This window comes from Pavona decussata, unplaced genomic scaffold (genome assembly GCF_977016875.1).
Source record: "Pavona decussata unplaced genomic scaffold, jaPavDecu1.1 SCAFFOLD_174, whole genome shotgun sequence".
Lineage (NCBI taxonomy): Eukaryota > Metazoa > Cnidaria > Anthozoa > Scleractinia > Agariciidae > Pavona > Pavona decussata.
The window spans coordinates 1,225,639-1,248,461 of NW_028145585.1; the positions used below are offsets into that span (position 1 = coordinate 1,225,639).

At 39.2% G+C, this 22,823-nt stretch overlaps 1 protein-coding gene across 1 annotated transcript in view; it reads left to right on the forward strand.

Annotated features, from left to right (window-relative positions):
* The first annotated feature begins 3,454 nt into the window (after positions 1 to 3,454).
* LOC146463889 (pappalysin-1-like) overlaps positions 3,455 to 22,823 on the forward strand; it is a 40,003-nt gene continuing 20,634 nt past the window's right edge. Inside the window, exon 1 of the mRNA XM_085083890.1 lies at positions 3,455 to 3,570. The gene's annotated coding sequence lies outside the window, so the exon portion shown is untranslated. The remainder of the gene's footprint in view (positions 3,571 to 22,823) is intronic.

A 22,823-nucleotide genomic window follows, 5' to 3' on the forward strand; every position in this document is an offset into this window, starting at 1 on the left:
TATAGCTACAGACAAAGATCGATCTCTTTTTTCCAACAACAACAACAACAACAACAACAACGTTTATTTGTACTGTAACTTCAATGAAAGAATAAAGACATATAATATAAAATTTATAAAAACACACAGTAATTGGAAACTCAAAATAACTACAAAGCTAACTGAACTAGTTGGGTGACCGTCATTTATCAATTGAAAAATACAACGTCAGGAAAGAAGCTTACTAATACTGAAAATGCGGCTAAAATATTTATTTGCATGCTTTAAATTACAGAACAAATACATTGACAATGCACACACACACATCTCCAGTATAACTCGAAAGTAGTAATAAAGGTATATAAATGGCAGTCTACGTGACACATTTGGAAAACATTGACGAATGTTACTGGGAGGTATCCAACATCAGTAAAGAGTTTCATTTCGAGAGAACATAGAACAAAAATCAGAGCCCAGCTGTTCAAAGCCCGATAAGCTAGTCCTTAAAAATAAATGTTCTTTCAAAAGATTTTTATCCCTCAGTTTTTACTTAGACTTTTCTTTACCATTAGCACTGAAAATATCTTTCAAAAATATTTTTAATGGGCGAAATGAAAACTTTGGTTAACCGTAATCGAGGATTAGCGTTAATCGGCTTTCGAACCATGAATTAGCCCCAGGCTGTCAAAATACACGACCGCCTACAAAGTTATAACCTGACTGATGTGGCGGGTAGTTGCTATATAGAAACTGCTTCGACAAGATCGGAGATTTCGACTGAGAATAAAGGAGATGTTGAAGAGGGGATGTTGATTGAACATCCAAAGCAAAATATAAAGGGTTTCAACGCACTTTCACAAAGCCTTCAGCATTTTTCACTGACCTAGTTTGAGCCATGTTGAAAGCTGACCTGGCAAACGGTGGCGAGTTTGGCTCGAACAGTTTTGAGCGAGGGAATAAAAAACTAGCTGACTGAAGTGTTTACTAAATAAACAGGCCCAAATACGGCTGGAAAAGCTCCTTTTAACATCTTGCAAAACTCAGGGCCGAACTTTACTAACTGATCTTAATTAATTGAGCGTTGCATTGTTTTGTACAGGGGCAGCGTCAGACGTTGTTCTGTGAACATTTTGACGATCCGCTGGGCCACGCACCAAAACATCTATATAGTAGTAAGTGAACATCGTCTCTGGAACTATGTTTTCTCAAATTTGCAAGTCACAGAACTTTAAAAAAATAATACATAATCACGCAAAAAGTTAGGACCAACAAACAGTACCACGGGGAAACTTTCTGCCCATTTCGCTGTCATGTGATTCTTCAAGCTAAGCTAGAATTTCTTCGACAGAAACGAATAAATAAATCAGCTTATGGCCAACTGGGTGGGATTAGTAACTTAACGAGAAAATTAAGTATGTATTAGTGCACTACAAGAATGATAATCAAATTGGTGCTGCATGTTCGCAAATTAAATGATGTAGCTGTGAACAAGTGTCATCCAACCGCAGATATATTAAGGGGTTATTTTGCTAAAGAAACTGTGGTGCTGCGTCGAAGAGGAGTCGAAACAAATGTTTGGTTTATCAATAGAGTTGAAAAAGTAATTTGGCCACCTTAAAAAGATTCGAGTGCTGTCGTTTGGAGCGTTAGCCCTCGGCGTCAGAGCGAAAGCCAGTAACTTAACCAGTTAAATCACAATGAATGCTTATAGAAGGACAAGTTATTCCGCCATTAACATTTGTTCCTGATCCAATTTATGTTTCTTAAAACTAATTAAAACATCCAAGAATTTGCCAGTGAACAGCCTTTCGACTACATTATATTTTATCTCCTTGGAAAAGTCAAGGTGAATGATGGGAGGAAGAGATCATGATTCCAAAATGTTTAAATAAAGAAAAAAAAAAAAAAATAAAATAAAAATGGCTGATCAGTTATCCTTTGGAGTTATAATTAAAAAAAAAAAACCATGAAAGCACTGCTCAGGCGGAGAAAGCTGAATTGTCGTGTATTTTTAGCCCAGAACTATTCCTGATCTTTTTGTTAGTACAACCCACCGCAGCTGGATCAGATGGCTCTAGTAAATTAATTTAATTTGTGAAATGCTTTGTTGAAGGAAATGTTTATGTATGTATGATGCGCTATGGTTTCAGATAGCATTGAAATCTTAGTGTTCGCCAAATCTAGATCAAGCAACTAAATTAAAAGTTTAATTAGACTTTATATTGCTGTTTTTTAAAATATGCCCAGATGCTACTGAAATTAAACAACGACGAACGTGCAGCAAAACATGTACTTTAAACTAAACTTATGAAATCTCTGAACACCAACTTTTCACAACAGCAACCGATGATAAAATAAAACAAATGCCAGGTAGAGGGAAGTTCCTAAAGCAGTATAAATTGTTGAAATTGAGCTGAGGATGACGAAGAAAGGAGTAAGAAATCCTTAGAGCACATCTTCTAAAAAATTTTAACAGTTCACAAAAGACCGAAATTGCGTTGAAAGACACGTTCCTGGTGGTATCTGCCCTTTCGATCCTTTGGAATCAATCGTAGAGGACCCAATGAAATGGCTACTACAGCTTCACTTTCATGCGGCAAAATTTGCTTATTGTGGTTTACCACAAGGTCGTTAATACCTGGTAGGGGACCAAGTGTCATATTGTATGGATCACCTGCTTTTGTGCAAATCTTGAAATAAATAAATGAGGTAGTTCGTAGCTTTTGAGTCCGGGGATGAAATCCTAAAGTGGTCTGAAAATGACCACTCAAATATAATGAAAGGTGAAACAGACATCAGCGAGTGTTCGTACTACAGTGAATCATCCATATTTTCACATAGGGTTACTGTGTTAAAGCAAGATATAACGTACCGTGTGAAAATATCACGGTTTGAGTCCTCGTCGGCGAACCATATTTTCACACAGTACGTTGTTGCTGTTACACGTTAACTCAATGAAAGCCTGTAAGGTGGCATATCTTTTAGAGGAAATTCCAGTTTTTAAAATTGTTGGTAAATTTAAATACAGGGTATTTGTTTTAACTCTGTGGAAAACGTTTGCATGCCATTTTCACCGATGTTGTTTTCAAGGATTAAAAACCCTTAAATCGGATATGGACTCGTGACCGGTGTTAATGCGATCAACTCATTATTCTATGAAACCATCCCCATGCAAATTGACTTAAATCGTCCTCTGATCCTACCTTCCCGCCCACGTATTGGCATGCATCGCACACGATCGTTGACGGAACTTATCATTAGCGCGCTTCATTTGCTTAGTGACTTGTGTTTGTGGTAGGTACGAGCGCAAACATGCATATTTTTGAAATCCACTTCCGGCTCTGCAACCGAAGAAGTTTTATTTAATGAATTATCGAACAGGCGAAACACCCTTGAATGTGCGCCATAAGCCGTGGTTGCTATGGGAACACGAGATTTTGGGGTTGAATTTCAATAAGTGTGCCCCTAAAATAGAACGATATAAATCTTACCCGTCACACCATACTTCGTTAGATTATCGCTTGACACCGCTGAAGGTTTTTCGTTTCTTGACAGAAGCTCCACACTCCGCCGGCGACAAACACTGAGAAGGTAAGCGAATCTATTATTAAGTTTTTCTGAGTAAACCGCGTTAGTTTTTAGTCTTCTTGTTGTTGTCCAAAATAACACGAAGCAAGACCCGTTAGGGAAGAGTCTTGACACTCAAAAGGACTTAGAACTCAGGATCCTTTAATTTCCCCAAGGCTACATAGATCTAAATTAATTGGTCATCTCTTGAGATAACTCAAGCCTATGGCCGGGTAAAGACAGAAAGATCTTGAGAGATATATCTTCATATGGCAGAGCAAACTATTTTACCTTTCAGTTGCGCAATAAATGTCGTCACCTACCCGGCATTTATACATGACTTTCTGGCTTACAAGTTTTGTCTTTTACTGATCCTGGGTTGCATAAAGACCCCAGTGCCGGCGTCATTCGGCAAAGCTATCAACCGAACAAAGGTGTATCCATAATTATTTGGTACTAAGAAGGCATAACGCTACTTCCATTGATGTCGAAGAATACGTGATCCTACCGGCAAGGATGGTATGAAACGCAACAAGGGGTAGTCATTTCCTTCCAAGCCATACCATAGTCTAAAAACAAATTGCTGCTCAGAGACGCAATGCACTGATTTCTCTCATTTGCCTCTATTCAATGTTTTGATTGTCACTTGCCTACGATTTTTTCCTTTGAGTAACATTGGCAGGTCCCAATGAATATATTTTAAGAAGAGAGAAAAAAACAGACAGGGAAAACTGACTGATCCTTGGGAAGTGGTTACTCAAGCGGTTTATTTGAATTTCCACTTAAGGATTTCATCCACAGAACTGAACTTGGAATGGTCCCTTAAGTGACTCTCCCTCATTTCAAGTCTCTCTATTGTTCTGACAGTCCATTCAAATCAAACTGCTTTCAGGAACAATTAATCTACTTTTCGGTTTCTATTCTATTTTCGAAATTCTTAAGAGATAATCAGGGGCTTTCATTGAATTCATTAACGAAATTTGTGAGGCGTAATCATGAACGAAAGTTAACGAAAATGCCAACGTTAAAAAAAATTATGCCCGAAAGAGTAACCGAGAACGTTATTCTACTATATGTCCGAAACTGCTTGAACGAAAACTCAGAACTAGTGTCGTATGGGAATGTGTTTTGGTCCGGTCCAGAGTTCAGCTATGCCCGGTATGTTTTCCTTTGTAATGATCCACTTTATTGCTCCACACGATGTTATATTATACACGAGACGTTTAACGATATTTCAATTTACCTATTGAGTAACAGAGAAAGATCTTCAGTCTGGCTCTTTCCGCCTGGGGTGGGGCCCGGGGGGGAGAGCGCACTCCGTTGCATTAGTGATTGGGCTAGGAGGTGCGAAGATCTCTTTTTTGAGTTTAAAGTTAGCGTCTGAGGACGTTTATAGGGGGCTGAAAATTTTCTAGTGGACTTTTTTTGGGTGGAAAGATTATGGACCTCTTCGGATCCCGTTCTGGGCCATTGGATTTTTTTTTTGGTCCATTCCAGTTGTAGGCTAAAAGACATTTTTGAGGGTCCTTTTTATCTAACAATTTAGCCTCAATCGTACCTCCCTGTCGGTAATATGCTTGAGTATCACCCCCGCCAGGGACAGGGGTGGAGGGCCAAGGGGGCAAGGTGATCTGGGTGTTTCCAAATCTCTGCAATTTTTAAATGCCTGCCAGTCCCTCCTGCTCTAGATATTTGGCTTGTAATATTTGTTACTCTTTTCGTTAAGGCTGCAGGTAAAATGTTACTGCAAATGACAACCAAGACGAGGATATTAACGTTTTATGGCTGCAGCCTTTGTTTTCTTAACCAAAGCAGCGAATGTTTGTGCATTGTTCTTATGCATGACTCAGTGCACGCACTCCAAAATATTATAAAACACTTTTTGTTTGTTTCAAGTTCTTTGCACATACAATTGCATTTTTATTTCTGCAACCTGGCAAAGTTGCACTAACCTCCATCTAATTCAATACTGTTTCTCTCAGATAACGCTTTGCCATATCGATCGTCGAGAATGTCTCGCTTTTTACGTTACGCAGTTCAGATTTGTTAAAAATACATTTTTCGTCACGGTAATCAAATCATTACTGATCTCCCAACCAAAAATTTAAAAGCGCTAAACATGGGGCTTCAATTAAAAAAGTATAACATTTTCGATATAACTTAAAAATGCGTCAAAGAGGGCTTCAGGTCTAGTGTACGTCAGAAGTCGTCAGTTCCTTTCCGAGACTGAGCTCAGTTGAGTTTTCTCCTTCTCCCCGGAAGTTCAGTTTCGTTCGCTGTTCGCGCTCGCTTGGAAACGACTTCTACGCAGTCTACTTCGGGTCAGAGTATGGTTTCCGTTTAATCAAGTCCTTTTCTAGGACTAAAGATGTTAGTTCTACTGTCGCCAGCGCTTAAATGACTTATTTTTAGCACTGATAGGGCACTGATACTGTATTCCATGTTTAGATAGTTTTCTCACTTGACTAGAATTGGTAACATAATATTATTCAGTCTAACAATCGAGCAGAAGTTTCTAATCGTTATAAAGAAAAGGGCTTCATGGGAAGGTCGCATCAATCACCGTATCTGAGTCAATAGACTGGCAGTTAACAAAACTTGAAAGAAGTTGTCGCAAAGGGGAATTAGCCATTAGAGTCAATTCGACTCATTTTGTGAGTTCACATCAGCCTTGGTTTTAAGATGGCGGCTATCCCTAGGTTGTTTACATACTTCTTCCAAAACTACGGCGAAAACACGACAACATATTCAGCTACCAGCTGTATACGGAAGTTTCAAACTGTGTTTTCTTATCTCTGACGTAGCTTAATTCATCCGTGCGCGAGTTTCTAATTAATCTCCTCATGTGTCCTTTCATTCCGGAAATTTTTAAAGAGAACAACTCTCCGGATATTCATCACATAGCACAAGTGAAAATTGCATGGTTAATTAAATTACACCCTTTTAAAACCTAATTTACACGTGAGGCCCACGACAACAAACTGAGAATTCCGATAACCTTCGCTGAGTTGACAAGCAGACAAGAAGGATTTTCGCACTCTTCTCCTTTGCCTCCATTTACGAGCCGACGAAGAGATTGGGGCGAGTACGCTCGCATTAAGTTCCAGGCCGGGGGCCAGTTTCATATTTTCCCTGTCTCTTAAGCTCTCTCCATTCTTTAAGGTCCCCGGTTAGAGGCGAACAGTCCCCTCTAGTTTTGCATGTGTACATGTCTATGATCCCTTTTGTCGGTAATTACCCGGTGTGTGGGGATTGAGGGGATGGGTTGGTTGAGGGGGGGGGGGGGGGGAGGGGGGGGGAGTTCGCTGTTTGACAGCGCGGAAATTGGGAGAGAGTCCATTTCGCGCGCATTCAAAATACGAAAATCGGCTTTTTATTGCAGAAAACTCCACGGACAGGCTAGCTTCGCAGGTTAATGTATGACTTGAATTGTAGCAGTGGACAGGACTCTCACATGATAGACTTACAAATTGGAAGCCTTAGAATAAGAAAAGTTGTTAATAATATGATCGTGAAATAAATGTCTTTATTTATATCAACAAAGGTTACTGACATGAACTGAAATGATGATCAAATGTGCAGTACATTCACTGTACAACAGTTCAAGTAGATTTCAACCAAGAACTTTGTTGCCCACAGACCTGGCACACAGTGATCTCCACGATGAACTACAGATTATTTCAATTGAAGCCTGTCAATATAATACGATTGCTAGAACAATATGATGACTCCAATACAACAATATGATTACAAGACGACGCGGGTCAAAACGTATCGGAAACTTAAAAACAATAGAAAGCTGACCCTTGACGCATGCGATCGGTATAATAAGCCTTTCATGCGAGAGCGAAAAGAAAAACTGATACAAAGTGGCTTAAAAGATAGTCTAATAGTCTATTGGTGCCAAGAGCGACTAGCCCAGTATTACACAGTTCCTTCTGGCTCTCGCGGGATTAACTTGGGAGTTGATATTATCTTTGGCTCCGGACGACGACTGAATTCTCTTCGGTCCCTTCTAGTCTGTGACGAGAACGGAAGCCTAGTAACCGGCTGAGCTATTCAAAACGTTCTCCAAACGGTTCTGAACAAGGTTAGTGTACGGAAATCGATGCAAAGAGAGATTAAGTTCTGAACAGCTTTTCAGTGTATGGAATGCAGGTATGTTTCATTTAGTTGTCAAGAAATCTACGTTTTCTCTGACAAAATGACGTAATACAGCTCAAAAAAACCTAATACTAGAGACCTAATTCCTTTCGTTTTCGAAGGGGCAAATATGTCGTTAAAACTGCGAAAAAGGGTCAGCTAGCATTTTCGTAAAGGCAACATCATCTAGTAAATTTGGTGATGCTTGGTCATTCGAACGATAAAACTGCACTAGCTTACACCGAAATATGTCTTTAAACGGGAACAAAACGATGTGGGGACACAGGAGACAACGTAAACGATTTTAAGTATTTTGCTTCAATGTTCTCATTCTTTGCCCCTGTTGTCTGTTAGTGAAGTCCTTCTACATTCAATTGAACATGGTTATTGTTTGTTCTTGAAATTCTGAGCATTGAAAATTGTGGTGTCTCATCCTGTGACCGAAAGTTTCTTTCGGAGGAGGGATTGTTACACTACTGCCGTGGGTTTTTTCTTAAGGAAATGTTTCTGTTTTGAATCCGTGAACGAAATCGTAAAACGTATGCATGAAACCTGCAAAGCGATAAATTTCTATGATGCAGCCTGATTATTATGTACAAAGCCAGTGGCTCTAACTTTTGAGTTCGTAGATAAAATCCGAAAGTATGGTCATTCAAATGATAGAGCTGCACATACTTTCCCTTAGTAGCGATTATTGTATGCTGTACTGCAAGATGATGCTAACGTTTAAGCCTGTGTGTGAATGAATCTGCAACTGTGACCATTCTTAGCTGCATGAGGCGCTAAGCCGAGTACTGTGTTGTTGGACTGTTTATTGTGCTGTGTAAGCTGCTTGATTTTAGTTGAGTCTGTGGATGAAATCTAAAGTTTGACGTTTCAAATGAAAGCTGGTGAGCAGTATTTTCCTGTGGTGATGCTTTTTTTTTCTGTAATAGTCATCAAAACGCAATTTTGGAATTTTGGGTTAGTTCGACCTTGGCCGCCTTCGTTTGGTTATCATAGGGTTACTACTTTAGTTTTATCCCTGTCAAAGCCGAAAGGCAATCGTGACCTGTTTATTGTCCTATATTGTTCTTGGCCTCAAGTTCATCATGATGAAGGTTAGTAAAATTAATTGTTAATTGGATCGAATGCCATGCGATGTCTTACTTGGCAAAGACACAAGTTTTTACCCCCTTTATTGAAACAGATATATGGTGTTTTTTTAATTCTTACGCGTACGGTTACCAAATCTAAACCTTTTAGGCTAAAGGAACCTAAGGTCTTAGATTCGACTCCTGATAGGAGCACTCGGATTTTTTTTCCGAGTATGCATGTGTCATTTACTGATTAATACATCGTAACATATTCAATCAAATTTTGTCCATTGCGCATATAATAACACATTGACATTCCAATCCTAGCAGTATGCAGGATGTTTGTCCCATGAACCTAGTTTAATGGCCTTAGCTCACACGAGTCTCCTGTAGCTCAGTGGTAGAGCATCCGAACTAGTAATCTGAAGGTCTTAGGTTCGACTCCAGATAGGAGCACTCTGATTTTTTTCCGAGTATGCCTGTGTCACTTACTAATTAATACATCATTCTCACTAAGTCTTCAGTTAGGTACTGAAATATCAGCATCTTTTGCAATGAATTCCGCCTAAAACGTGGCCACACAACGTACTAAAAGCTTTTCAGATGTTCACTCTTGTGGTGTCGTTTGTTTTTGAATTTATTTTCTTGGTATTTCGTACAAGAAAATTTGGGATTTTTTTTTCTTTTCTTTTTGTTTTGAACGTAGAATTACTTCTTGAAAAATGCGACGCGAACTCTCTCAGTCAATCGTATTGTTGTCTAGACTATATCCGATCCATGTATTTATGTCATGTTTTGGGACACATCATGATCACCTACAACTATATGCAAAAAAATACGCATTCCTGTTCACGTTTATTAAAAGAGATGTTTACAGTCGAACCACCGCGAAGCGGACACCTCTCCTAGGCGGACACCTCTCTTAAGCGGACACTTGATCATGTCCTTGGCTACATACAAACACTGCATTTTCAACCTCCCATAAGCGGACACCTCTCTTAAACGGACACTTTTTCTGGTCCTGAGGGTGTTCACTTAGGGGAGGTTCGACTGTATTTTGTTCGGTACAAACGCATTGGAAATTCCGAATATATCTTTCCGCCTTAAAGTGCCAATTCAGCCCTGGTAAACACCCCTAGCTTCTGGGGCCATTTTGGTCTCAATTTGGCGCTATCAAAGATTATTTCAGCACACTCTGGAACTCTTCTGGTCTTGGATGCATTTCAGACCTTAAAATTAGAACTGTTTTGCTCAGTCCCTGGTTACGAGAGTCCAAATGGACCTCAAATTCCATTTCAGCCCTCTCTGGGACTCACTTTAGTTTTTTTAAGTTTCATTTCAGCCCTTGTGATCAGGCTGTTTTGGCCCCGACTTACTTATCCCGTTCAATAGTAGCAGTTTACTTTGTTCACTGAATCCGGCCGTCCCAATTTTGGGGCTAAAACAGGTCTTTTGAATTTACAGTGTGATACCAGAGACATTTATATTTCTTACAATACAAATGATAGGTGAAATCGGAACTGACGTTATTCAGATACAAAACTTCTGAATGCAGAGGACTACACGACGCACAATTAAACTGTTCTGGATACTTTTCTTTGCCGGATCTCTTGCAGTAGAAATGCACTTGCCAGACGTCACTTTACGTGTAAATAAACCAAACTGATTGCAGGGCTGACACTACGGCAAAGGGCTTATTTATTTGGTTATTCAGATATCCGCTCCCAGTTGCTGATAACTGATCAACTGATCTATTCCGGCACTCGTCTACCGAGATTCACAACCTTAACTGAAAAGAAATGACATACGCAGAGAACAAAAAGTAATTTTAATTTTTTGAACTGTTGAAACCGCACTCAGTTTACAATTGGAAGTTTCGTTTCACACCTTTCCATTTTTAATTGGTCAACAGCCATTTTTCCGGTAGAATAACGACCAGTGTAACTGGAATAGGTATGTTCGATATGACCAGTTGACGTGATAAGGAACACTCTCAGTTACGAAGAATCTTGGGCGTGTCCGGCACTCCTACAGAAATGGACTCGCTGTATAGCTGAAACTGACACTGATCTTGTATTGATTAGGTCTGGAGGGGATTATAAGACGGTATTGACTTTTCTAAATTTGGTGATGGCTTGTGGTTGATATACATCAATACCAGATTATTCCATGCTAACTGCGAGGCGAAGAATTTGCCCACCAACAATGCAGTGAATGCAGAACCGTGGCAGAAAGCACGTCAGGTCGGTTAAGTTAAAAAAAAAAAACCCGAAATTTTAAGTTTTTTTAGAGTTACGGCATCGTAACATGTGTGGTTGAAATATTATAGAACGATCCTTCATCAGACGTATTTCCATAGCTTTTTCGATTTTACCCAAGCGTTTGGGCGGTGTAGTGTTATTCTATAGGTGTGGCTGAAGAGAGCTATACTGAGGACTTAAATTTTCAGGAACAAAGTAAGTGTTTTTCCGGCAAAGTCTAAAATAAATGAACTTGTCGATGATATTCTTGAAATAACGTCTTGGTAGTCTCCGAAAAGGAAAGTTAATTCTATGATATATTATATGAAAACCATTTGCAGGAATTCAAGTTTCCGGCTGTTTTCATAGTCATTGGCTTTCTTATTTTGACAAGGATACAAGCTGTAATTTAAGGCTTACAATACTGCGAAAATAAAAAGATTGTTTCTGTATCTTTGTAGTTTACACCGGCCTAGATCGAGAACTAAATCGTATTTGCATTTATTGTTACTCCTTGACTCATTACAAGTTCTGTTGTGCTTTTGGGAACAGGGTAGCAATGGTTTTGCTTGTTCAAGGTAAGCGAAAGCAAACACAGGACGCGTAGGTGGGGACTTAATGAGAGAAGTGGCGACATCACTGGTTTTCCTCAGTTCTCACGTACTTTGTGGTCTCGTCAATTCTAGGCCTGACTATCCCGAAACTGAAATAAATATTAGCTAAACTTCCTTTGAGTGGTACAAGTTGTAGCGTCCGGTCGCCCCGTGAACTCACTACTCCGGAACCTTAAAGGACCCTAGTCAGCCTCCGCCATTTTCGATGCCATCGAAATTATTGATATTGCATGGCGAAGCAAAATCTTATTGCTTTACTGTAAGTTGTCCTCCTGAAAATATGTTTCATTATCTTTAGTAGTTTCGCAGTGATTTCGTTCATTTCGACAGGCTACGAATGAAATATAATAGCCAAACTCTCGCACATAAACAAAAACAAAGGTGTGGCTGACTAGCGCCCTTCGAAGCCTGTGAAACGCCATGTTGTTGAGATGAGAGAGATAAATTTTACTGTTTCCTGTCATGCTCAGATCGATGTATCAGGCAGCGATGATTGATATTAGCACCGTATAGTTTCGATCATTGGTTGGTTAACACTGTCAATGTTTTCGGTAAAGTAATTAAATGAGCTGTGTACGTGATAATATAAGAGTCGAATGCTAGAACACTCCTAATTACGATGACTCGTGGGCGTGTCCGGCAATTCCACAGAAATGTAAGCTATAGCTGAAGGAAGAAGCATATCTGATGATGTAGTCGATCGAGTGGCGTTTCCACAGCTGTTTCCAGTTTTTTCAAACGTCCTTGTGGTGCATCATTTCTCTTCAGGTTATTTCAGTCATGGTTAAGAGAGCTGTAAGGCTAGAATTTTGAGCAAATTAAAAAGAGGTTTCCTTCGACGAACTCTAAAATCTCTAAACTTGACGAGCTAGGCTTGAAAGGAAAAGGTCTGTAGACTCCGTAAAAGTGATTTACTTATTACGTTATCTCTTTCTTCAATGATGATAAAACCATCTTCGAATTCATCTGTTTTTATTCTTGTTGGCTTTCTCATTTTGACAGGGATAGAGGTTTTCATTAATTTATGGTTTAATGCATTTCGGATAACTTCCGTAAGCTGCTTAGCTTAGCAGGATGTAGGTTATTAATTCGGTTCCAACTTCCTTTGACACGTTTTCAGTCATTAAAATGAAACGCGACTTCCTTCAGCTGATGTAATCTCATCATGTTGAAGTCGGCAAAGTGATAGAATCACGAGTACCTTTCTCTTTCAAACCGAAATATCGACGACGATGTCAGTTTAGAGTACATCCCGTAAATTCGTTTATTTTTGAGGCTAAACTTTTTTTACAAAGTAAGTGTTATTTTGATCAAAAATTGTTGATGATAGATTTGAAAGGAAAATTTCTTGAAGGGCGGTACATTAACCGCTTCCCTGAGTTTTATCTAATAAAACTAACTTTAGGAATTCATCTATTGTCATAACAGTCAATTGGGTTTCTTTATCTTGTTTTGACTGGGACACAAGCTTTAATTTACGGCTTTAATCCATTCACTTGCCTAAGCTGCTCAGCGCTGAGACAACTCCCAAGTTAAGGCTGGCTCGGTCGAGACATCCTTTGACACGTCTTTTTGTTTTGAAACTACGACTTCCTTCAGTTGATGTAATCGGTCATTTGTAGTCTATATTTGGCGATGAATTACTTTCAGTTACATAGTTACCAAAAATATTGATAAGAAAAAGGCTAAAGTATATCGAATCTGCAATTGTCGCTTTATTTTAACACTGAACCGGTCCACGGCGAACTTTCCTCCGTCGTTCGCGCCAGGTCCATTCAATAGAGAGAAGCGAGCGACTTTGAGAAAGTCTACTCTTCGATCAGTTCCATAAAGGTGAGTTCAGTGCTCAGTACTATTCTTTACAAAAAAAAACCCACATTTGGCAGAAAAGATTTTAATTCATTAATTTAATGTATTGAACCTATTTTAGGTTTTAAGCGTCTTTGAAAAGCGCTAACGCAGTTTTCTTGCTGTTTGAAAACATAGCATCCAAAGGCCGAGGTGTCGGAATTGATTATCAGCGTTTGCAGATATATAAACGTAAGGTTTAACCCAGGTGCAAAGCACCATGCACAATTACGTCGGCCACAGTCGGGGCCTTCGCAGAGATTAACAGATATCCTGATTGAGGTAGAATAGTCTTCGACAAATATGCAAGATAAAACTGCGTGGGCGCGTCGATCCTGGCATTCAGGGAATTAAACTGCCCCGGCCAACCGGCCGATCAGGCAATTGAAAGAAAACCCGGCAAACTGATGACAAAAAAAATTTATTCAGTTATATGTACATGCTAGTGTGCATTTTATGTTTGGAGCTTGTATCCATTAATGTGATTAAATACTATTTTTATTAAGTATTATTTGACCGCAGATAAAAGGGATTTAAGAGGAGCCATATTTTCTAGGAATCATTGCTAACAAGATGTAAAAAAAAAACTATGGGTCGATGGGTCCTTAAGAACTGCAGACTCAGTTCTCTTTATTGGACCATTTCTGTATCGGCTTAGTGGATTATTGTGGACGGGTGCAATTGGAGAACTAAATTCTATTTGTATTTAATGATTCATTTATTTATTTAATTACCGTCTGACCGGTTTCTCAAATTTGCGGGATATTTAGTCTGATCAGGGAAACAGTACGTGTAACTGCAGAGGTAGTTATAGTAAGTTCTAGGCTCTCAGGTAACGGTGGGTGGAAAGGAAAATAGATTATGGGGGATTATGGTTAAATGCAATGATTTTTTTAAGTTTCTAGAGTATTATCTCAATCATCCTTTCAAGGTGTTTTAAGAAATCCAAAGATGCCTCATTAGGGTCAGAATATGGGACCACATCAGTCTTTCCGAATTTCGACGATTTTTTAGGATATTTAACAAAGAGAAAAGAGGGGAGGGTCGATGAATTTTGTGAAAATGACAAAACTTTGGACTTTAAAATTAAAATGTTAAGTTTATAATTAATAGGTGGACACCAGCACAAGACAATCTGCTGGCGAGGCGTAGACATTCCGGGTCTTATTCCCGGTCAACCGCACTCCCTCCCCCAACAACAACAACCTTCATTTTCCTCAAGATTAATTATAATCTTAAAATTTGTTTAGTTTGTTTTGAAAATTTTACGGTAGATTGAGGATGGAGGCCAAGTTAACCATCCGATTCCAGTAGTGATTCCATCCCCCGCCAGTAAACCAAAGCAAGCGAAAGCAACTGAACTGATAAAAATCGTGAGAACTTAATAATAATGGAAGGCGCGACACTGGTTTTCCGGTTCATTTCTTATGTGTTTTGTGGCGTCGTCAATTCCATGGCTGGTCATCCTGAGGGTAAAGTAAACGACTGAATGTTCTCGACTAGCGCCCGGTTACTTCACGTATTCACCAACTCAACAAGGTTATCCACAGTTCCATTCATGAGGAGTATTGTTGCTGTCATGGTCAGGCAGATCGAAGGATCAGTCATTGATTGATATTTGCCCCCTGCTCTCAAAATGACGTAAACAATGTAACTGTAAGACCAAGCAAATACATTTCTTGTAATTTTCATCGCGAACGGCATGTTTGAAGGCTTCTTGCCAATCCCACACAGTCAATTCGTCTCCACTTTATTTTAAATCTTTGGCGAATGCCCAGCTTATGTCGATTAGTCTCGACTGTTCGGGTGAAAAAAAAAAAATGTGATTTACACTGTTAAGGCGTGGTTTCGCTTGCTGATGGATAAATAAGAAACAACACAAAACTTGCATTCACATCGAGCAAGATACCTAACGGAGAGGTACCACTGCAAGCAATTCAATCCCATCGAGGTGAGTTATTAATTGGAGTTTTTATGTCTTGATCTGCATAAAATTTAAGAACAGTCCATAGATGAATTGAAATCAGTACGTGAAGTGTACACAAGTATAAATTTTCCTGTTAAATTGTTTGCGAGCCAGTTTGCCAAACAGGGTGAGATCGAGATTTAAAGTCAGCAGCTTTAATTTCAAGCTAAATCGTATTGATTTCTAGTGTCCTCCTTCAGTATAGAGTTGTCCGTCCACGGTTTTAAAGGACAGTAACAAGGATTGAAGGCCACCAACAAAACGGTGATTCTGCTCTCGATCTTGAACATAATTTTCACATTAATAATTTTGCTTCATTTCTGTGTCGTTTCTTGTGCAAGTACACACGGTGGAATCGTTGAATTTGAGTTTTTAAGGAAAATGGAAACCGCATTATCCTTTCTCTGTTAATTTTTGGATTATAACCCTGTCATTTCAAATCACTGATCAGCCACATTGGAGATATTGATGAAAAGAATAAACCAATGACAAATGACAAATAGAAAAGAAAAAAGGTGAATTAAGTTATTCTTAACGTGTTCGATGGCGGTGCCGACGTGATAACACACCTTAGTGCAGGATCTTCACGCAACCACGCCGTCAAAAACATCGAAAACACAACTATGAGGTCGACACTAAGCAGCTAGCTCCAACAGGCCATTTTATATTAGGCCACAAAGTCTCCAACTTGGCGTTGTGGTCGTGAAAGGCGTATAAAGGACACGCGTTTCCGAGAGTATCATGCGTTTGAAGAGTTGGACCGAGAAGCAACAAATAAGCTTAAGGTTTGCAGGGAGGCAACAAGGAGCTCAGCGACAACTTTGCTGTGAGTTCCGTTTAACAAGCTAATCAAAAGCGGCGCAGAAAGTGCGTACTCACTCGTATTTAGCGGCCGCCGGTCCATACATACATACTTTATTACTGCCACTTCCCCAAAGAGGATTTTCAGAGGTAATAATATACAGTTAAGGAAAAAATTAATTATACAGTTAAGCTAAAAATTATATATCAAACTTAAAAAGTCTAATTGACTTAAATAGAGCAATGACTTCAATAGCGGAAGTGCTAAAGTTACTTAAGAGGCGAGACCTAAGGCGGCGTTTAAACACGTTAACCGATTCGCAAAGTTTGAGATCGTGAGATAAGGAATTGCATAAAGTAACTCGGCTGCTCTATGGTAAAAAGTCCTTTGGCCGCTTGCTGTTCTAAAGCGAGGTATGTTAAGAATTTGAGAACTTCTCGTTCTACGATTTGTGACATCACATCGTCTAATGAATTGTGTGGATAAATATCCAGGAGCACATCCTGTTAAACACTCAAATGACATTACGGCATCACGGTAGTAAAGATGCTCCTTCTTTTGCAGCCAGTGCAGTTCCTTTAAAATTGGAGATACGTGATCGTATTTTCTTCTTCCACTTACTATGCGACAGGCAAAATTCTGGACTGTCTGTGACATTTTAAAATTTGCTTGAGAAGTATTACTCCAGAAGCATGAGCAATAAATAGTTTACTGAAAACTAGTGAGTTTACAATAATGATTAAGGACTGTTTGTCAAAAGAGTACTTAACTCTATTGATCTGAGCTAAACGTGACACACACGAAGAAACCGGTTTCTAGAACATGATTACTACAAAAAGTTAAGTTTGGTTGTTTGGATCCATAATTACACCGAGGTCTTTAGCGTACAAGGTACAAGATCCTTCCTGTAAAGGGACCGATTAAAATCATCATTCACTTTTGAAATATTTTGTCTACTTCCAAAGATCATTAATTTCGTCTTTTCTGGGTTCAAAAGTGGCTGGTTGTCAAAGCACCAGTTGCGTCTATGCAATAACACTGTTTGTCTTTTAGTTACGGGGATGAGAGAACTTTATGCAGTTTGTGTAGCTTTTTTGCGTACGCCTTTGAAGTTTTCTAAATTTCGAATTTTGGCAAGCCAAGACAATGCTAACAAGAAAACTTTAAGCTCGCAACGCTTGTAAATACGACCAGGTGAGCGGATTTCGTAATGCTCGCAGGGGTATATTTGTACACGGAAATTTTGAAATTCAGTCTTCGTATCAGTGGCTGTCGCGTCCTCACTTACGGCTAATTATAGCAATCAGTATGTGATGTGATAACTCTCTTTTTTTTAATGGTGCAGTTTAATTTCAGTCCAGACGACTGACTTCACTGACTTTTCTAATCGGTCCTTTGATTTCCTTTCCAGTTCTTGGTAAGCTTTCATTGCCCTTTCCTCATGAAGTCTCTCCATTCTGCATCGATAAGCGAGTCATCAAGTAAGCTAAAATAATTTTTCGATCGCAGCAGATATGGCATTCCCAATAGAGGTGGAGTTTCGCTTCTGTTCTTAGTTTAAATGATTTGCAAATCGACGGGATCTTCGCAGCTCGTCTTAGCCTGTGAATAGGCTCCCAAGCGTGAGTGGGGTTTAGCGTTCGGCTCGCTCCGCTCGCCGATTTTTCTTTTCTTGCTAAGCCCCACTTAGGAGCCTGTTCACAGGCTAAGCTAGTCTGTCTGCTCCAGAGACGATATTATGGATTCTGGTACAACTACGTCTTCGTTCGAATCAGTTTTATCGCTCGTAGTACTACGATCAACAAAGAAAATAAAGGCAACAACAAGCAGCGCTGAATTTGCGGTTCTTGTTTTTACGTCACAACTCTACTCGCCCCAGACCTCTCTTTTTTCGGACGTGAACCGATCTTTGTCAGATTCAAAAGGTCATAAAAATTCAAAACATTTTTCCGAAGTAATGATCCAGACAGTAAGAGGATTTGTTTGAAAGAAAAAAATTAAGGGTTAGGTGCACTTTAAGGCGAACTTCACATTAAGGGTTTTGTAAGGCCGTGAATGCACTCTCCTGGAATTTAAAAAATCTGTATGTTTAGTTAATATATATATATATATGTAGCCAAGCTCAAATCAGTTGTGATCGCTAATTCTGCATTTAGCTCAACATAAGCTAATCGATGTTTCAATTATTTTGCCGCAAGGATGTAGTTAAGTGATTGCCAAGGATACTAAGATGTTAAACTTGGTTCTCAGCAAAAGAGGGCAATGTACGCGGTGATCAGTGGTATTTCATAAACCATCTTAAACCTAAGGCAGAAACCTGAAACCTGAAACCTTAGATTTAAAGCTGAATGTGAGGGATTTTAATAATAATAGTGGATGACCTTAAACTATCTAAAGACCACCTACTATGTAGTTAGATGTCTCCAAACCGATTGGAATTGTATCTTGACAAAATATTTAAGGAAAATAGACGCTCCCAAACCTTTTATCACCCGTCCAAAAAAGCTACATACCCACGCCTTTTTGTATCGCTACAGAGGTACCACAAAGTAAATGGCACCTTATATTCTAAATATTTGAAATATCTGTGCTGTAAAACCGAAAAATAAAATGTTTTCCGGATTTTAATCCGTTCCAATAGATAAGTAAATAATTGAACAGTTAGGCCAAGAAAACGGAAAAGAGTTGTTATGATAGTGAGAGTTATTCCTACTCAGATTACCACAGACTCTCTGACCCAAGGACTGTTAGACAATGGATTGCTTTACCTGAATTCGTATTTTTGAAGGCTTATAAAAACGTCACTTTGTCTAGAACCCAAATATCAAACATGTAGGCATCTGCTGACTGCTTGGTAGATAATCCTCATTATTGAGGGGTGGCGGTATTGGAAAATAATTTAATAATAATTTTTCCTGGGGACCAAATTTGTAATCTTTCTTCAGGAGCATGGGTTAAGCGGTAAATTGAACTCAAGATAAGTACTGGTCAATAAGATGGCCTTCCTATAATATGCTGACCGCCAGGTTTGGCACAATTAGGCGTAACACTGCATCTACTAGCTGATGTGAGGTATTTATTTAGGCTGAATGACTCTTACTAGTACCTTCAACTTGTCCAGTTCTGAATGTTAGTTGACTGGGCTTCTCATTTTAACCTTACTGATTTGTGTTTGGGTGAAGTCAGTCTAAAACGACTTAGTCACTGCAGCTTTTAAAATGAAAACACACTGAGCAACATTTTCTGTGATGCTTATTCAGTATCACGAAGCCCCGAAAGCTGGTTCGTACTTGCGAGGTTCCCGAGTTATCGTAGTCCAGCCTGCCAAGGATAAACATCATCATAAACCATATTAAGTCATACTTTAAGCATCTTTATAACACCGCTATGCTATCTAGACTTCGTTAGATGCCTGAGAGCTGTTCGACTCGAAAATGAACTGAGTATTGGCGCAACAGTGAGCGATCGAGGGGCAAGCGAGGAGACAGCGCAAGAATCGATGCGTGTTCTAAAGTTTCTTCAGCTCATTTGGACTTAAACAGAAACCCAAGAAGTTCGCGGGCGGTGGATCAAGTTTTGTTCTGGTGTATGTACCGTTACAACATCGAGGGGTCCCTTTTGATTCGCTTTTTGTGCCTGTTATGACAAGAAAACGCCGTCATGAAATCGGAGATCTCAGCCAGTTTCTATGTGGACTGGTAAAAATGTATACTTAAATTTTGAAAACGTATTACTGTCTCAACAGCTGGAGAACAAACCGTCATTTTCGTCGTTTTAGCGCGAGCGATTTGTACTATGCGCTCCAAAAAACGTTGTTGCGTTTTCAGACGAAAACGAATTTTACGCGGACAGACGAGAATGACATGAAAACACCTGTGCGGACGAAAGTGGGTTTTTATATTTGCGCTCAGAGTAATAAAGGAGACTTTGAAATGCATCAGTATGGACGGTGTTTAAGAAAGAGGGATAAATGCTTATTTATCAAGGTTATGACGTGATTGGTGAAACGTGACTAATAAAACGACTGATGGATTTTTAAAATACTTATGACTGGATTCCGAAATTCAGTTGACGCAAATTTAGTTGGGATTAAAGTCCACACTTGACATCTGTAATCTCTGTACTAGAAGCATTTTGCAAACTAAATGCAAGGAGCGACCACGAGCCGCAAAAATGTACGCAGGCGCGCAGTAACTAGCTAGCTGTGTAATCCTCAGGAATACCATGGGACCTCGTTAATCCCTCTACAAAAGTACCAAAGGAGCACGAAAACTTATCATAACTTTTAACTCTGACATTTTTTGCTTTAATTTATCGTTCGAGATAACTCAACTCGCTCGATACAAGAAGAGAATAGCCTATATCAGAAAACAAACAATGCCAGATTCAACGTTTGATAGAAGCAGTTTCTGGCAGTGGCCGATTAAAAGAAGTAGTTTTAACGTTCTCTGGCAATTTGTAGTAAACTTTGTACTCCCGAGGTAGTTTAATGCAAGAAAAAATAGGTTAAACTATGAAACAAATCGTTCGTTGTATGCAACCCAGATTTTGCCAATTATAGTGAGATATATTATAGTGCCATAAATGTGGAGAGCAATAAAAGGTTCCCAGTTTAAATTTTCAAGCTACAGCATGGTATCATAATACATTTTTAAGGACCAAAAAAGCAAAACATCTGACCTTTTTACTCCAGGGGGGGGGGGGGGGGGGACACCTATCAATGTAAAAACAGAAATAAATAGAAAGGTCTTTCGCTGTTCGTAAAAACGATGTCTGGTTGTAGACAATTCCTATCGTTGAAATGTTAAAAATTCAACCCAGAACGAGGAGAACTGAAAAACATGCAAATAAAAAGAAAGTTTAAAGGTTTAAGGAATTAGCTGAGATGCCGCTCTATCCCCACCCTCTCCTCTCCCGTAGCCAAAAAACAACAACAACAACAACAACAACAACAACAACAACAACAAAAAAACAAAAAAAAAGATGAGAGACATGAGGTGACCACACAGTGGGATGCCAATGTATATACGGAGTCATGAAATGTCTCGGACGAGGCGCACGTGCTGAGCTCACTTGAAGTTCTCAGATGCACGTTATTACTTCACGCTCACATATTGTTAGGATTTCCAAGATATCTGGAGCCTGAATAAGCTTCTCCTGATTAGAGATAGGTTTTTAGGTTTCAAAGTAAACAGCAATTGAAGTTTTGTTAATACACCTACATTCAGTGCAAATGCTGGGATATGACGTTAAATGACCGCAAAATGTTTCCCTGGTCTTCCCTCGGGAAACAGATGTTTTCTCGGAGGGAGACTGTAATCACAGCAGATTTCACTTTCAAGCATTGAATTGTTGTTGAGGTGCGGGTAACTAACAACAATTAAGACAATAAGCTGTAGTATCATATTTTTAAAACCCGAGTTTTAAAAACATAACTCGCACAGGAGGCCATCACACCTAATACGTGACGACCTTTGGTATGTTTTCTGTTGACGTAATAGGAGATTTCAACTTCCTCTTTGACTTACGCTCATGAAGGGAGTTGCAAATCAATAAAATAGTTTCATTTGAGAAAGTAATGAAAGATAAACATTTCTTTCACTCCCCACGCGTTAAGTGCACCACCAGACCAGGGTACTTCAGGTTGATAGCCAACCGCAATGTATTCATCTGTTAAATTAATCGTCAAGTTTTAATTAATCATCTTAAAAAATTGTTTTTTTTTTTATTTCCCTTCTTCTCCTCTTTCTTCTTGTCCTTCTTGGGAGCCGGTCCTCAAGCTTAAAATTTTCCAGGCTTTCTTTCTTTTTGTATGCGTACATAGCTGCGATGTCATCGATCCACTTATTGAGTTTAAATTTATGTTTTTCATATATTTCACCTCCTGCCGACTGAAACATCGCCACGAGGTATGTAATTTCTATTTCGCTCGAACGTATGCCGAATATCCTGGATTAACCCTGCGGAGCCGTTTTAGCTTGCGATATGTAGAGTCGTAGATTTCAACAATTTTCAACAACAATTATAGAAGGATATGAAGCAAACGAATCTCGTGGATCATATCTCAGCTTCATTTTGGTCAAAGATCTCGTGAAGGAGACTCGCACCTTTTCTCATCAAATGCACTGCTTATTTCAGCTAACTCATCGATGAGTTTCAAGTTTGGTGCTTTTGTCATGACACCAACGTGGATGCCGAGTTACTTGAGGAACAACGGACCCAAAAACAACCGTTAATTTAGAGACTCAATCCATAAGGCCAGGGAAGCCTTTCTAATCTCAAAAGGCAGGACATTTCTTTCAGTGGCCTCAATATTCGCGAAGAAATTTACTAGTTTTTTTCCTTTTTTAAATTAATTAATTAATTTTTTATTATTTCATTTGCTTTATCTTTTACACAGTTTCGTTATTGCGTATATAGTTGTATTATAAGCACATGTCCCAATGCAAATTGTCATTGTACCTGAAGAAGGCTGGTTTGGTCAGCCGAAATATAGTACACTTTTTAACGTAATTCTACGTCGTATCGGTCTCTGCTTCTCTTTTTGCTTAATTTAGTGCCAGTGCTTACTGGCGTCAATAGAGAAAC